General features: G+C 52.9%; 1 long non-coding RNA gene across 1 annotated transcript; it reads right to left on the minus strand.

Moving 5' to 3' along the window:
• Positions 1–14424: 14424 nt before the first annotated feature.
• LOC135190908 (uncharacterized) lies at positions 14425–14768 on the minus strand. Its single transcript, XR_010308672.1, has 2 exons — positions 14599–14768; positions 14425–14522 (listed from the first exon to the last, which is right to left on the minus strand). It is a non-coding gene; the product is annotated as an uncharacterized LOC135190908 (long non-coding RNA).
• Between the last annotated feature and the right edge of the window lie 404 nt (positions 14769–15172).

The following is a 15172-nucleotide window of genomic DNA, read 5'->3' on the forward strand; positions in this document are numbered from 1 at the left end:
AATTTTGGCTTTGCAGCAGATAATGTAGCCGCTGTCCAGAAATCACCACCTGTGTTTTGGAACGAGCCCAGGAATACAATTTACATCTCTGCATGCTAACTCTGCAGCCCTCTGTCAGCTCCCTGCTCAGGCAGCAGCACACTGGGGCTCAGAGGACACGTGCTGTGGTCCCTGCTGCAGACAGGGCACACAACAGCTTGGATCAGAGCCTGGCATCAGTCACTACAGCTCATTCCAGCAAGGGTCTGTCTGCAGCCAGGCATTTACTCTTCATTTAAACCATGTCAGTCTCCTGCAAGAGCTCTGAAAGCCCAAGCTCAAAGATGGATGGGTTTTTGCTTAGCTGGAGCAGGTAGGAGAGGGAGCTCTGGAGCAGGGAGCCACTCCTGCTTGGCACATCCAGTGGCCATCTCTGGGCAGCAGGACCTGGCAAAGCTGGCAGGAGCTGCTCGGCAGCAGTTTGTCAGAGCACAGAGTGAGCTGAACCATAAAGGAGAGGAAAGGGCTAAAGCTGAGTGGACAGATTCTCCATCTGAGCTCAGACAAGACAACGAGATCAGGAGTTCCCTCTTTGAGTAGCACTCAGGGGAGTGATCTTCCTTCCACAGGTTCTCCATCTGAGCTCAGACAAGACAAGATCAGGAGTTCCCTCTTTGAGTAGCACTCAGGGGAGTGATCTTCCTTCCACAGGTTCTCCATCTGAGCTCAGACAAGACAAGATCAGGAGTTCCCTCTTTGAGTAGCACTCAGGGGAGTGATCTTCCTTCCACAGGTTCTCCATCTGAGCTCAGACAAGACAAGATCAGGAGTTCCTCTTTGAGTAGCACTCAGGGGAGTGATCTTCCTTCCACAGGTTCTCCATCTGAGCTCAGACAAGACAAGATCAGGAGTTCCCTCTTTGAGTAGCACTCAGGGGAGTGATCTTCCTTCCACAGGTTCTCCATCTGAGCTCAGACAAGACAACGAGATCAGGAGTTCCTTCTTTGAGTAGCACTCAGGGGAGTGATCTTCCTTCCACAGGTTCTCCATCTGAGCTCAGACAAGACAAGATCAGGAGTTCCTCTTTGAGTAGCACTCAGGGGAGTGATCTTCCTTCCACAGGTTCTCCATCTGAGCTCAGACAAGACAAGATCAGGAGTTCCCTCTTTGAGTAACACTCAGGGGAGTGATCTTCCTTCCACAGGTTCTCCATCTGAGCTCAGACAAGACAAGATCAGGAGTTCCTCTTTGAGTAGCACTCAGGGGAGTGATCTTCCTTCCATAAGTACTGAGGGCTTGAAATGCTGGAGAGGTGCTCAGTCTCCAGGTGGTCTCTGCTGGCTTCTCTTGGCCAGAAATGAGGAGGCAGTGCTGTAACTGCTGGGCTCTGCTCTAGCTGCTCTGCTCACCCCTTAGATTTTTCTCATCACATACATTTCCAAGCCACAGTGGCAGCTGGTTTGCCTTTACCTAAATCAAACAAACAAACAGAGCCCTCCAACAACAACTCATTGATTAGAAGGAGACACAGCATGAGTGCATTGGGAAGCCTGCCCTTTCTGGAGCAGGATTTCTGACACTTGGTATCCCTGGGGATCAGAGGAAACCAGGCATGAGCTAACTGGAGGCCTGACTGTCAAGTGGGAGAATCAATGGCTCTTCCTGGAGCTGTTGGTGAGGGTGGCTGCTCTCTTGTTTAATTGATGTCCTATTTATTGTTGAAGTGCTGCACACCTCTTCTCTCTCTTCTCTTCTTTCTTCTCCTCTTCTTTCTTCCCCTCTCCATCTTCCCCTTCCCTCTTCTGTCTTCTCCTCTTCTCTCCGCTCTTCCTCTCTCTTCCCCTCTCCCTCTTCTCCTCTCCCTCTTCCCTCTTCCCTCTTAGAATCATATAATGGTTTAAGTTGGAAGGGACCTCAAAGGTCATCTAGCTCCAACCCCCCACCATAGGCAGAGACCTATCAGGTCACTCAAGGCCTCTTCTCTCTTCCCTTTTCTCTCTTCTCTCCCCCCTTTTCTCTCTTCTCTCCCCTTTCTCTTCTTCTCTTCTCTTCTCTTCTCTTCTCTTCTCTTCTCTTCTCTTCTCTTCTCTTCTCTTCTCTTCTCTTCTCTTCTCTTCTCTTCTCTTCTCTTCTCTTCTCTTCTCTTCTCTTCTCTTCTCTTCCCTCTCCTCTCCTCTCCTCTCCTCTCCTCTCCTCTCCTCTCCTCTCCTCTCCTCTCCTCTCCTCTCCTCTCCTCTCCTCTCCTCTCCTCTCCTCTCCTCTCCTCTCCTCTTCTCTTCTTTTTCCCCTCTTTCCCCTCTTTTCCCCTCTCCATTTCTTTCCTCCCAATCAGGAAACATGATTAGTGTCAACAATTGCTCACAAGAGATTAGCCAACAAGCTGAGAACAGTTGCTCTGGAACATGTTTGAAATCAGACAGCTCTTCCTGACCCCCATCTTGTCCCTGTCCCTCCCAGCAGCTTTCCCTGAATGCTGTAGGAATCTTGAGGAGCCTTTCTGGAGGTAGATTTTCCCAGGGACTCAGCAACACAGCTGCTGATTTACCCTTGTGAGTGGTGGATAGAAGCAGTTTCATGTTGTACTCTGAAACCTGGTGTTCATTTTATGAACAACTCCTGTAAGTGTCACTTCAGAAGCTTATTCAGCAGAGTAACAGGGAAGGGACACACATGGGATGTCCAGAAAAAAAGGGAAACCAAATTCTGTCAGCAGCTTGGGTGCCTGGGGGTGTTTTGTAAGCTCACCCTGGTGGGCAGGAGCTCAGGGAGATGAGAGCAGGCACTGGAGCCTGTGCCTGGCACAGAGCCACTGGTGCAGCTTTTCTTGCTCTCCCTGTGGCTCTCCAAAGCACAGAGAGCTGTGGAAGCAGGGCAGCAGCGTGTCCTCCATCTCCATCTGTTCTACAGCCTTGCAAAGCTCTACAGGAGCTGTTAAGGTGAGGTGTGACTGGAGTCCCTCTGCTCTTCTGCTAGCCCAGAGCAGCTGGAGTGCAGCCTGCCTCCTTCCAGGCTCTGTACAAAGCTGGCCTGATAGGAAGGACTTGGTTTGGCCTGAGAAAGGGGGGAGGGGGAGGAGGGGAGGAAGGAAAGAAGTATTTTCAGCTTGTTAAAAACGTGGAGAACTGCCTGGAGGAGAGATGGAGCTGATGCTTGCTTTGGGAAGAAGTGGTCCCTGCCTGGGAGCTGGGGTGGGCTTTGAGTGCTTGTGGGTGCATGAGGCTGCCTGTGGGGTGCTGGAGGCTGTGAGCTGGGCTCCCTGCATGGTCTGTTCAGGCTCTCCCCTGGCTCTGCTTGTCCAGCTTTGCCTGAGGGGAGGGTTCCTGCACCTGTTTGTACTGAGGGGAGAGCACCTGGATGCATCCTCAAGGGCTGGTGCTCAAGAAGGTGAGTGAGAGGACATCTGTGCTGCTCCAAGAAGATTCCCTGTGTGCTCTGAGACCTCCTGCTGCTCCAGCATGGCTGGGGACCCTCCTGGCTGGCAGTGTTGCTGGGGCTCTGGCAGAGCTGAAAGCAAAGCATTGATCCTCTTCCTCTTTTAGAAAGCAAACAGAGAGGAGGAGAGTAGGAAATTCTGAGTAGCCTCTAAACTGGCCTGGTGCAAACAACCTGAGGGCTGCTTGCACTCTTTCTCTCAAGTGGAATGGATGGATGCTCAGCTGGTGCCACCTGCCATCTCTGCCACCTGCCCCAAAGCCATGTTGTTTCTACTAAAACTAGAAGTGGGTGGATTCAGATTGGATGTTAGGAAGTTCTTCACCATGAGGGTGGTGAGACACTGGCCCAGGTTGCCCAGGGAGGTGGTGGAAGCCTCATCCCTGGAAGTCTTTAAGGCCAGGCTGGATGTGGCTCTGAGCAACCCGATCTAGGGTGAGGTGTCCCTGCTCATGGCAGGGGGGTTGGAACTGGATGATTCTTGAGGTCCCTTCCAGCACTGGCAATTCTCTGATTCTAAACTAGAAGTCCCCACCTCTGAAGCTGGACTCTCCAATGCCTTCTCCAAGGGCTGAGCAGTGCTGAGGGGCTGAGGCCATGACTCACACACCAGTGCTGCCTCCAGGATGCTGTCAACGCTCCTTTAAGGTGCCACAGGCCTTAATAAGCAAGGGATTAATTACTCTTCCCGTGGCTGCCTGGCAGTTTCACCTTCCTGCTGGAGCATGTCAGCACATCATTAGTCAGAGGGCAGTAGAATAAGGTCCTGGTCCCCCCTGCTCTCCCCCAGCCGCTCGTTCCGCCGTGCTGCGCAGTGGCACTCGGAGTGATTGCTTTGAGTTCCTCCTCCAGAGGAGATGGAGGCTGTGCTCCTGGGCAGAGGGTGAGCTGTGCTCTGCAGGTCACCAGTCCTCTGCTCTAACAAGTGTAATTGAAGGGATTTACTCCATTATCCAATTTGATTACAGGCAGGCTGCTGGGTAAACAAGGGTGAGGGAATGCTTGGGTGAAACCACAGAGCTCAAGTGGCTCTTTGGAGCTGATCTTAGCAAACTTGTTTATGTGGATGTGCTTGCCAGAGCTTCTCTGGTGCAGCCTTTGAAGGTCTCTTCCTCACTCTGCAAGTGGTTCATCGAGCCAGCTCTGTGTGGTGAACTGACCTGGCAGGTCTCGTTTCCTGCTGTGGGCAAACCAGGCAGTGCTGGGGGCAGCAGGTTCCCAAGCACCCCCAGAGACAGCTGAAATCCTGCTTATACATGCTTCAAGGGTGGGTGTGGGGGAGCTGAGAGCCCTGGGGCTGTCTAGCCTGGAGAGGAGCAGACTGAGAGGGGAGTGGATCAATGCAGGTCAATAACTAAAGGGTGAAGGTCGTGAGGGTGGGACCAGTCTGTTCTCAGTGGTGGCTGGTGGCAGGGCAAGGGCTAACAGGCACAGACTGGAAGGTAAGAAGGTAAGAACACGAGGAAAAACTGACTTTGAGGATGGTAAAGCACTGGAACAGTGCATGGCATGGCACTGGGTTGGGAGCCAGAGTAATTTGCACCATCCATGAGGGGGAATCTTCTCAGTGCTGATCAATACTTCAAAGGTGGGTGCCAGGGGGATCACAAAATCATGGAGTCATAGAATGGGTTAGGTTGGAAGGGACCTCAAAGCTCAGCCAGTTCCAACTCCCTGCCATAGGCAAGGACAACTCCCACTAGAACAGGTTGCTCAAGGATTCATCCAGCTTGGTCCTGAACACCTCCAGGGAGGTTGGGGAGCACAGAAGCACCCAAGGTGATCAAAGATCACCTTGGGTGCTTCTGTGCTCCCCAACCTCCCTGAGCAACCTGTGCCAGTGTCTCACCACCCTCAACCTGTGCCAGTGTCTCACCAGGGACCAGGCTCTCCTCAGTGGCACCAAGTGGCAGGGCAAGAGGTAACAGGCACAAAGCTGAAGTTCCATCTCAACATGATCTTGGAGGTCTTTTCCAACCAAAATGGTTCTGTGATCCTGCAAGCAACCTGAGCTGGGTGGGGATGTCCCTGCTTAACGCAGGGGGATTGGATGAGATGGTTTGAAGGGATCCTCCCAACCCCAATGCATTCTGTGAGTCTGTGAGGAGGAACTGCTTCATTTTGAGGGTGGAGGAGCACTGGAAGAGGCTGCCCAGAGAGGTGGTGGAGTCTCCATCTCTGGAGTCAGTCCAAACCCAGCTGGATGCCATACCCAAGCCTGCCTGCTTCCCAGCAGATGAGGATCAATACTGCAGCATTAATGCAGTCCAGCAGAAAGAAAAGAGCCCAGGCCTCAGCTGCCATAAATTGGCCATGCTGGGCTGTGGCCTTGCTCTCTGCATTGGAGGGGATCTGAGAAGCCCAGGGGAGATGCAGCCCCTGCTGTGGCAGGCACAGAGCAGAGGCACAGTGCCACAGGTCTGTGCTTGCTGGACGAGAAGTCGATCAGCAGCTCCAGCTGGAGGACAGCACCAAGGGCCAGCTCCACCTAAGCAAGAGCAGGAACTTCTTTACTTTGAGGCTGGCAGAGCAGGCTGCCCAGAGAGGTGGTGGAGTCTCCATCTCTGGAGTCATTCCAAACCCACCTGGAAGCCATCCTGTGCAACCTGCTCTGGGTGACCCTGCCGTGGGGTGAGTGGGTTGGACTGGATGACCTCCAGAGGTCCCTTCCAGCCCCTTTCATTCTGTGATGATCTTCTTTATGCCTTCCTTTGAGGAACCTGGGGTGACTTCTCAGGCAGTCCTGACTAAAAATGTCACCTGAGGAGCTTGCTGCTGGAGGAGCTGAGTGTGAGCCAGACCCTGCTGCGCCCTGTCTGATGGGAGTTAATTGTGCTTGTGCTGGAGCAGGAGCGGGCTGAGGGCTGCCTGGCTGCTCACACATTGATCAGGGCTGGAGTTCTGAGCAAGTACAATCGAGCTGAACTCCTCAATAACAGTGGAGCCAGGAGTGATGGATCAGTCAATGGGAACTGCACCCAAACCTTTCCCTTGGACAAAAAAAACCTGAGCTGCTGCACCCAGAGCAGCGTTGGTGCTGCAAAGCTGGAGGAGACACAGGCGGTGGCACGGAGACAGTGAACCTGGCATCCACTGCCTCATTTACCTCAAATCAATGCCAAAGTGTTTATCTTTGATGAACACAATTGTTTGGCTTAGTGCTGGGACTTGGCAGCAGCCGTGGTCTGTGTCACTGAGATGTCTTCCCAAGGCTGTCCTCCCCGCTGGGCTCTGGGCTTGTTTTCCTGCTCGGGGCTTGGGTGAGGACCTGGAGCTGTCAGGCAGGGGCTGTCAGGCTGCAGAGCCAAGGTGTCACTGCTGAACACGGGACTGCTCCAGCAGAGCTGGGTGTCAGCAGGTGCTGGGAACGGGGAAGCAGCTCCACGGCTGCCTGAAGGGTCCTTCTCTGGGCTGCTCTTGGTGCTGGCAGATGTCTAAAGAGTTGTATTTCATTTTATTTAGTCACCTTCAGGGAGGGGATTCTCCAACTCTGCTGTGCTCTGCTCAGACCCCACCTGGAGTCCTGCATCCAGTGCTGGAGCCCCTGGCACAAAAGGAATGTGGAGATGCTGGAGAGTGTCCAGAGCAGGGCCAGGAGGATGCTCAGAGGCTGCAGCAGCTCTGCTGTGAGCACAGACTGAAAGAGTTGGGGCTGTGCAGGCTGGAGCAGAGGAGGCTCCCAGGTGACCTTCTTGTGGCCTGCCAGGACCTGAAGTGGGCTACAAAAAAGCTGGGGAGGGACTTTTTAGGCTGTGAGGGAGTGTCAGGAGTGGGGGGAATGGAGCAAAGGTGGAGGTGGGGAGAGTGAGGCTGGAGGTGAGGAGGAAGTTGTTGAGCAGGAGAGTGGTGAGAGGCTGGAATGGGTTGCCCAGGGAGGTGGTTGAGGCCCCATGGCTGGAGGTGTTTGAGGCCAGGCTGGCTGAGGCTGTGTGCAGCCTGCTCTAGGGTAGGGTGTCCCTGGGCATGGCAGGGGGGTTGGAACTGGCTGCTCCTTGTGCTCCCTTCCAACCCTGACTGGTTCTATGATTCTGTGATTGCAATTTGTGACAGTCACAGAGTCCCAGCATGGTGGGGGTTGGAAGGGACCTACAAAGGTCACCCAGACCAACTGCCCTGCTAAAGCAGGGACACCCACAGCAGTTTGCCCAGGATCACAATGGCCAGGCAGGCCTTGAGAGTGTCCAGAGAAGGAGACTCCACAACCTCCCTGGGCAGCCTGTTCCAGGCCTCCAGCACCCTCAGCTTGCAGAAATTTCTCCTTAAACTCAAGTGAAGCCTCCTGGGTCCCAGATTGTGCCTCTTCCCCTTGTCCTGTCACTGGGCACCACTGAGAAGAGTCTGGCCCCATCCTCTTTGCCCCCCACCCTTTGACTCTTACTGAGCACTGATCAGATCCCCTCTGGGGCTGCTCTTCTCTAGGTTAAACAGTTCCAGGGCTCTCAGCCTTTTCTCCTCACAGAGATGCTCCAGACCCCTCAGCATCTTCATGGTCCTGCATTGGACTCTCTCTGGTACTTTCCCGTCTGTCTTAAATTGGAGAGCCCAGAAGTGGACTCAACCTTGTGTCTTTCAACTCCTGCTTGCCCAATGGCTTGCTGCCCCCCAGGAGCCCTGATGGCAGAGCCCCTGCTGCTTAGGCAGCTCTCAGGTGGGCAAAGCCATCTGGAGCCTGCTTCTCACCTTCTCACAGACCATCCATCACATCCAGGCTCCAGCAGTGCAGACCTGCCCCCAGCCTGATTACTTATTGCTTAACAAGTGCATTAGTGTAAATCCAGGGGCACGTTGCAATTATCTAATAGAGGCAGTATTGATCCACACTCTCGTCCTGAGCCTCCAAATGTTCCAGCAGGAGAAACAATATTTGTGTGTGCCCTAAAGAAAAAACCAAAAGCAAACCTGGAGAGTGTTTTTATGTTTCAATTAGACCTTGCCTGGAGACCTGTTGCAGGATCACAGAGTGGTAGGGGTGGGAAGGGCTGCAGACCACTGAGTCCAGCCCCAGGCAGTGCACTGTGTCCCTTGGCAGTGGTGTGAAAAGCAACTGGGGGATGTTCCTACTTCCCTTTGAAGAAGAGTCCAACCCCACCTGGCTGCAGCCTCCCTTCAGGCAGCTGCAGACAGCAATGAGCTCTGCCCTGAGCCTCCTCTGCTGCAGGCTGCACACCCCCAGCTCCCTCAGCCTCTCCTCACAGGGCTGTGCTCCAGGCCCCTCCCCAGCCTTGCTGCCCTTCTCTCAACACCTTCCAGCACCTCAACATCTCTCTTGAGTTGAGGAGCCCAGAACTGGACACAGCACTGCAGGGGTGGCCTGAGCAGTGCTGAGCACAGGGGCACAAGAACCTCCCTTGTCCTGCTGCCCACACTGCTCCTCAGCCAGCCCAGGATGCCATTGGCTCTTCTGCCCACCTGGGCACTGCTGCCTCAGCTTCAGCTCCTCTCTCCCAGGTCCCTCTCTGCCTGGTTTCTCTGGACACCTTCCAGCACCTCAGCATCTCTCTTGAACTGAGGGGCCCAGAACTGGACACAGTAAAGAGCCCAGGAGCAGCCTCTCTACAAGCAGTAGTGCAAGCCTCTTCAGGCAGTTGTAGACAGCAATGAGGTCTCCTCTCAACCTCCTCTTTTTCTGGGTCCTGGTCCAGCAGAGCACTGCTGGTGAGAGAGCTCAGCTCACCTCCAGGCACACCCAGCTGGGTTCCTACTTCCCTCTGATAGAAACCATGGAGCTATTATAGAACCTTCAAACCCATTCCAGGCTCTTCTCAGCACTTCTTTTTAAAGCAGCTCAGTTCAGCTGTCAGCCTCTAGCTCCACTTTTAATTAAAACAGGTTGGGAGCTTTCCCTGACAAGCAGACATCTACAGTAAGTCTCAAGCCATAGAGCAATTCTTCTCAGCTTAAAGAGGGTGCCAAGGCAGATGTCACTTCCACCTCTCTTAGGAGAGCTCTCCTGTTTAAGAGTAAACAGACAAACAAAGTTGTCACCTGGAAAGAGGTCTGTAACCTCTTTGTGGGACAAGGAGCTTAGATGAGACAGGATAGCAGTTGTCTGTGTGCTTCATGCAGTCCCCAGAAGGCTGCTAAGAGACTTCAGGGTCCTGAATTTTATCTTTTTTTTCTTTTTTCTTCTTTTCTTTTTCTCCTTTTCTTCCTCTCTGTTGTACATTAAGTGTGATCATAGAGCCATGGAAGTGTTTTGGTTGGAAGAGACCTTTAAGGTCATTGCTCTGAGCAATCTGGTCTAGTGAGAAGTGTTTCTGTCCATGGCAGGGAGTTGGAACTGGATGATCTTTAGGGTCCCTTCCAACCCAAACCGTTCTATGACTTTGTAGATCAATCCAGTCCAACCTTCAGCCTGAGATCACCGTGGCCATTAAACCAAAACCAATGCCACACTGATTTGGTGAAGCCATGGGGCAGCTGGAAGGTCCTGAGGCTTGTCAGAGCATCAGGGAGCAGCCCTACCCCTTGTTCATAGAACTGGGCTAGAGGGTCACAGAATCACAGCAACAGGCAGGCTGGCACAGCCCCTCAGGAGCACCAAGGCCAACCTAGAACCCTGCTCTACCAGATTCACCTGAAACCATAGCCCTGAGCACCACAGCCAAACCAGCCTTAAACACATCCAGGCTGGGTGACTCCAGCACCTCCCTGGGCAGCTCATTCCAGTCCCTGACCACTCTCTCCCTGAAAAACGTTTTCCTAATGTCCAATCTAAACCTCCCCAGCCTCAGCTTGAGGCCATTCCTCCTGTTCTGGCTCAAATTACCTGTGAGAAGAGAAGAGAAGAGAAGAGAAGAGAAGAGAAGAGAAGAGAAGAGAAGAGAAGAGAAGAGAAGAGAAGAGAAGAGAAGAGAAGAGAAGAGAAGAGAAGAGAAGAGAAGAGAAGAGAAGAGAAGAGAAGAGAAGAGAAGAGAAGAGAAGAGAAGAGAAGAGAAGAGAAGAGAAGAGAGGAGAAGAGAATCAAGCAGGTTGGAAGAGAGCTCCAAGCTCATCCAGCCCAACCTAGCACCCAGTCCTAGCAAATCAACCACACCATGGCACTAAGTGCCTCATGCAGCCTCCTTTTAAACATTTCGAGGCACAGCCACTCCACCACCTCCCTGGGCAGCCCATTCCAATGCCAATCACTCTCTCTGACAACAACTTCCTCCTCACATCCAGCCTCAACCTGCCCTGGCACAGCTTGAGGCTGTGTTCCCTTCTTCTGTCCCTGGCTGCCTGGCAGCAGAGCCCAACCCCACCTGGCTACAGCCTCCCTGCAGGCAGCTGCAGGCAGCAATGAGCTCTGCCCTGAGCCTCCTCTGCTGCAGGCTGCACCCCCCCAGCTCCCTCAGCCTCTCCTCACAGGGCTGTGCTCCAGGCCCCTCCCCAGCCTTGCTGCCCTTCTCCAAACACCTTCCAGCACCTCAACATCTCTCTGCAATGGAGGAGCCCAGAACTGGACACAATAAAGAACCCAGCAGCAGCCCCCCCACAATGTTCCTTCAGGCAGTTGTAGACAGCAATGAGGTCTCCTCTCAACCTCCTCTTTTTCTGGGTCCTGGTCCAGAGGAGCATTGCTGGTAGGAGAGCTCAGCTCACCTCCAAGCACACCCAGCTGGGGTGACCCCAGGGCTCTCCTCTGCTGGGCATGGGGTGAGCAGCACATGGCAAGGTGCGAACAGCCTCTTGCAGGAGGATTGTTTGAGCAGCTCATTGACAGAGCAGGAGTTCCCTGCTGGTACCAGGCACCTGATGAACCTGTCACAGCTTTCATGTTCTGTTTGCTCAACACCCAGAAAACCCTCAGAAGGCAAATAGGCAAAACTCCAAACAAAGCTGTGGCACAGGGCAGCAAATTCATGCTGCAGGTTTAGTGCTCTCAGCCTCATTAAGGTTTCTTCTCTTGGCCTGGCTGCTGCTTGTTGGCTTTTTCAGCATTTAAAGCTTTTGAAGTCTCCTGAGGACCTTGAGGTTGGGGGAGGCAGACCTCTCTTCTCACCCTGTTTTGAGGGTCAGGATGGGTTTCTTTGAGGAAGGCTGACTTAGACATTAACAAAGTGCTGCCAGGGTTAAAACATGCTGCTGCAGCTGGGACAGATCATGGAATCAGAATGGTTGGAAGGGGGCTGGAAGGGACCTCTGGAGATCATCAAGTCCAACCTCTCTGCCAGAGCAGGGTCACCTGGGGCAGGCCACACAGGAATGCCTCCAGGTGGGTTTGGAATCTCTCCACAGAAGGAGACTCCACAACCTCTCTGGGCAGCCTGCTCCAGGGCTCTGTCACCCTCACTCCAAAGAAGTTTCTCCTCCTGTTGAGGTGCAACTTCCTGGGTTCCAGTTTGTGTCTGTTGCTCCTCATCCTATCACAAGACACCACTGGAAAGAGCCTGGGGAGGTTGAGGTTGGAAATTAGGAAACATTTCTCTGCTCTGAGAGTACTCAGGGATTGGGACAGGCTGCCCAGAGAGGTGGTGGAGTCCCCATCCCTGGAGGTGTCCAAGAAGCCTGTGTCCATGGCACTTTAGGACAGGGTTTAATGGCCATAGTGGTGTTGGGTTAATGGTTGGGCATTGATCTTAGAGACTTTTTCCAACCAAACCAAATTCCATGGTTCTACCAAAGAGTTTGTTTGTGGTTTGGATCCATGTTTGCTACCCAGCAGTAATCACACAGTTCCTTCCTACCCTCCAGCCCTGGTTCATGCTGCTCTTGGCTCAGAACCCTGCAGGAGGTTATTCCCCACCCCCTTTATTGAGCAGAACATCCTCTCCTGGGCTGAGCAGTGCTGTAAATCCAGCCAGGTAGGAAGCATAAAGAGAGGACAGAGGTTATTATTTTCACTCTCCTGTTTATACACTGCTTTAATTAAGGGGAGAGGGGTGGGGAAGGGGGAGGATGACTTTGATTAGCTGTAGAAAAAGAAACTAACATAAGAATAAAAGAGGGAAAAAGGTTTTGGGGGGGGGTGGGGGAAGCTGTGTCAATTGAAATTAATTTCTCTCTAGAAACCTGCTCTTGTGAAAAGTTTGGGTGGTTTGTTCTGAACTGGAATGTAGGCAATGGAGTGAGAGAAATCAATTTTCCTAGCAGGTCTAATCATGACCAGTGTGAAATTAAATTGTCACACAGTCCCCCTAATGTGTGTGGCTAAGTGCATGGTGGAGTGTTTGCTGAGGCAGTTTGTAGCAACCTGCTTCTTCTTCTTCTTCCTCCCCCCCACCCCTCTCCTCCTTCCTCACTGCCTTCTTCCACTGGAGCCAGGCTTCAGTGTTCCCAAACACTCCAGGGCAAACTGCACTGGGACATCTTGACACCAGGGAGGTCCCAAAGTTTCGGGGGGGGAGAGAAGTAAGGCATGAAATAGCAACATCCCCTGGCATGAATCAGGAAGCTATTTCTGAGCCATCTACTTAGCCCTAAAAATAGCTGAGGGCTGCATGTGAAGATAGGGCTGTGATTGAAATCAAGCCCCAGACGTGCTGTCATGGGCCAGGGGAGGGGGACAGAGAGAGGTGCAATCAGTTGTGCTATCAATAGAGCTGCTGTGCTCACCAAGGATGGGGCAAGAGGCTGCTTTGGGCTTCTGCTGCCAGGTAAGGGAGGGGTGGGTGAGGCTGGGAGAGCTGCCAGAGGGTGCTGTAAGGCTGGCAGGACAGGCAGGGAACACCAAAGGTGCTGAGATGGAAATCCACAGGGGTGATGACCTCGAAGTGTCCTGGCTGGTGCTGTCCTCAGTGGTGACAGAGTCATAGGGGTTGGAAGGGGCTTCTGAGAATCATTGAGTCCAACCCCACCATCAGAGCAGGATCACCTAAGGCAGGAACACATCCAGATGGGCCTTGGAAGTCTCCAGAGAAGGAAGCTCCACAACCCCTTTGGGCAACCTGCTCCAGTGCTCTGCCACCCTCAAAGTAAAGTTCTTCAGAAGTTCTTTACCACGAGAGTGGTGAGAGCCTGGAATGGATTTCCCAGGGGGGTGGTTGAGGCCCCATCCCTGGAGGTGTTTAAGGCCAGGCTGGCTGAGGCTCTGGCCAGCCTGCTCTAGAGTAGGGTGTCCCTGCCCACAGCAGGGGGCTTGGAACTAGATGATCCTTGTGGTCCCTTCTATGATTCTGTGATTCTGTCACTTCCTGACCTGTCACTGGGGACCACTGAGAAGAGTCTGACCCCATCTTCCTCACACCCACTCTTCAGATAATTGTAAGCATGAATGAGATCCCTCCTCAGCCTCCTCTTCTCCAAGCTAAACAGCTTCCTCTCTCTCAGCTTTTCCTCTCTGCTGCCACAAGATGCTTTGCTTTCAAGTGCTCTTTCAGCTGCCAGCCCAGGAGCTGAGTCCAGGGGACACGCAGAGGGATGCCCATGTGGCAGGAGGGTTTGAGGAGCATCCAAAGGAGTGAAACTGAGCTGCTCTGACACCACATTGCTGTTTCCTGAGTACCCTCACAGCAGGACCTGTGTTAGCAGGGTCCCAGGCCACTGGTCCCTCCCTTGTTAGGAGGGTCTCTGGTCACAATGATAGGAGCTGTGCCCTGGAGGGAACAGGGGGACTCTGTTCTTCCACCACCACACCAGCCAGAGGATTTGGACGTCCTCTGGTGGAGCACAGGCAGTGTCTGCACTCAGAGGTGAGGAGTCTGAAGCCCAGCAGATGCTGGTGCAGGCAGAGGCTGTACCACAAAGCACATTAAGCTGCCCAGGGAGGTGGTGGAGTCACCCAGCCTGGATGTGTTTAAGGTGGTTTGGATGTGGTGCTTTGGGTGAACCTTGTAGAGTAGGGTTCTAGGTTGGACTTGGTGCTCCTGAGGGGCTCTGCCAGCCTGCAGGTTGCTTTGAGGCTGTGGTTAGGAAGAATTTCTTCCCTGCAAGAGTGGTCAGCGATTGGCAGGTGATGGAGTCCCCATCCCTGGAGGTGTTCACAAAATGCATGGACATGGGAGATGGTTCAGTGGCCATGGTGGGCTTGGGTTGATGTTTGGAGCTGATGATCTTGGAGAGCTTCTCCAACCTTAATGACTCTAAGAAATACAAAGTGTGCTGGGCTGAAGCAGTCACTTGAGGTCTCCTTCTGAACATTCTGCTGCCATTACTCAACTCTGCTGTAGTTCTTCAAACACTTTTAGACCCTAGAAGAGAAATGCTGTTTATCACCTCTAATTTCCACAACTGGCTCTGAAAAGCAATTAGTGAAGCAGACTGTACCATCTGCTGCCTTGGTAGCTGCTCCTGCTATAACCATGTACATTTTAAGCTGTGTTTTTTCCTGTTTGGAATTGCTGTTGCTTTCTCAAGTGGCTTGGTTCTACCTCTTGATGGTTTCTTGTGGAGTTGTGTTCTGCTCCTTATGTATCTGCAGCTCTTCTTGGCATAAAGATTACCTGAGAGGAAAGAAACATAAACCAGAACTTGATCTTTGTCATTCTTTCTGCTCACAAGTGTCTGGTTTATAGGACAAGGAGCAGTGTGTGGAAGCTGCAGCACAGGAGGTTGCAGCTCAACACAAGGGGGAACTTCTTGAGTGTAAAGATCCCAGAGCCCTGGCACAGGCTGCCCAGAGAGGTTGTGGAGTCTCCTTCTCTGGAGCCTTTGCAGGCCTGTCTGGATGTGTTCCTGTGTGCCCTGAGCTAGATTGTGTGGTCCTGCTGTGGCAGGGGGGTTGGACTCAATACCCAGTTTGGGTCCCTTCCAACCCCTGGCATCCTGTGAGCCTGTGACACTAACTCTGCATGGAGAGGACCTTGGGCTTCCTCTGTCCCTTCATCCCTGAGAACAGAAG

The sequence above is a fragment of the Pogoniulus pusillus genome, chromosome 37, assembly GCF_015220805.1.
Source record: "Pogoniulus pusillus isolate bPogPus1 chromosome 37, bPogPus1.pri, whole genome shotgun sequence".
In the NCBI taxonomy this organism is placed as follows: domain Eukaryota; kingdom Metazoa; phylum Chordata; class Aves; order Piciformes; family Lybiidae; genus Pogoniulus; species Pogoniulus pusillus.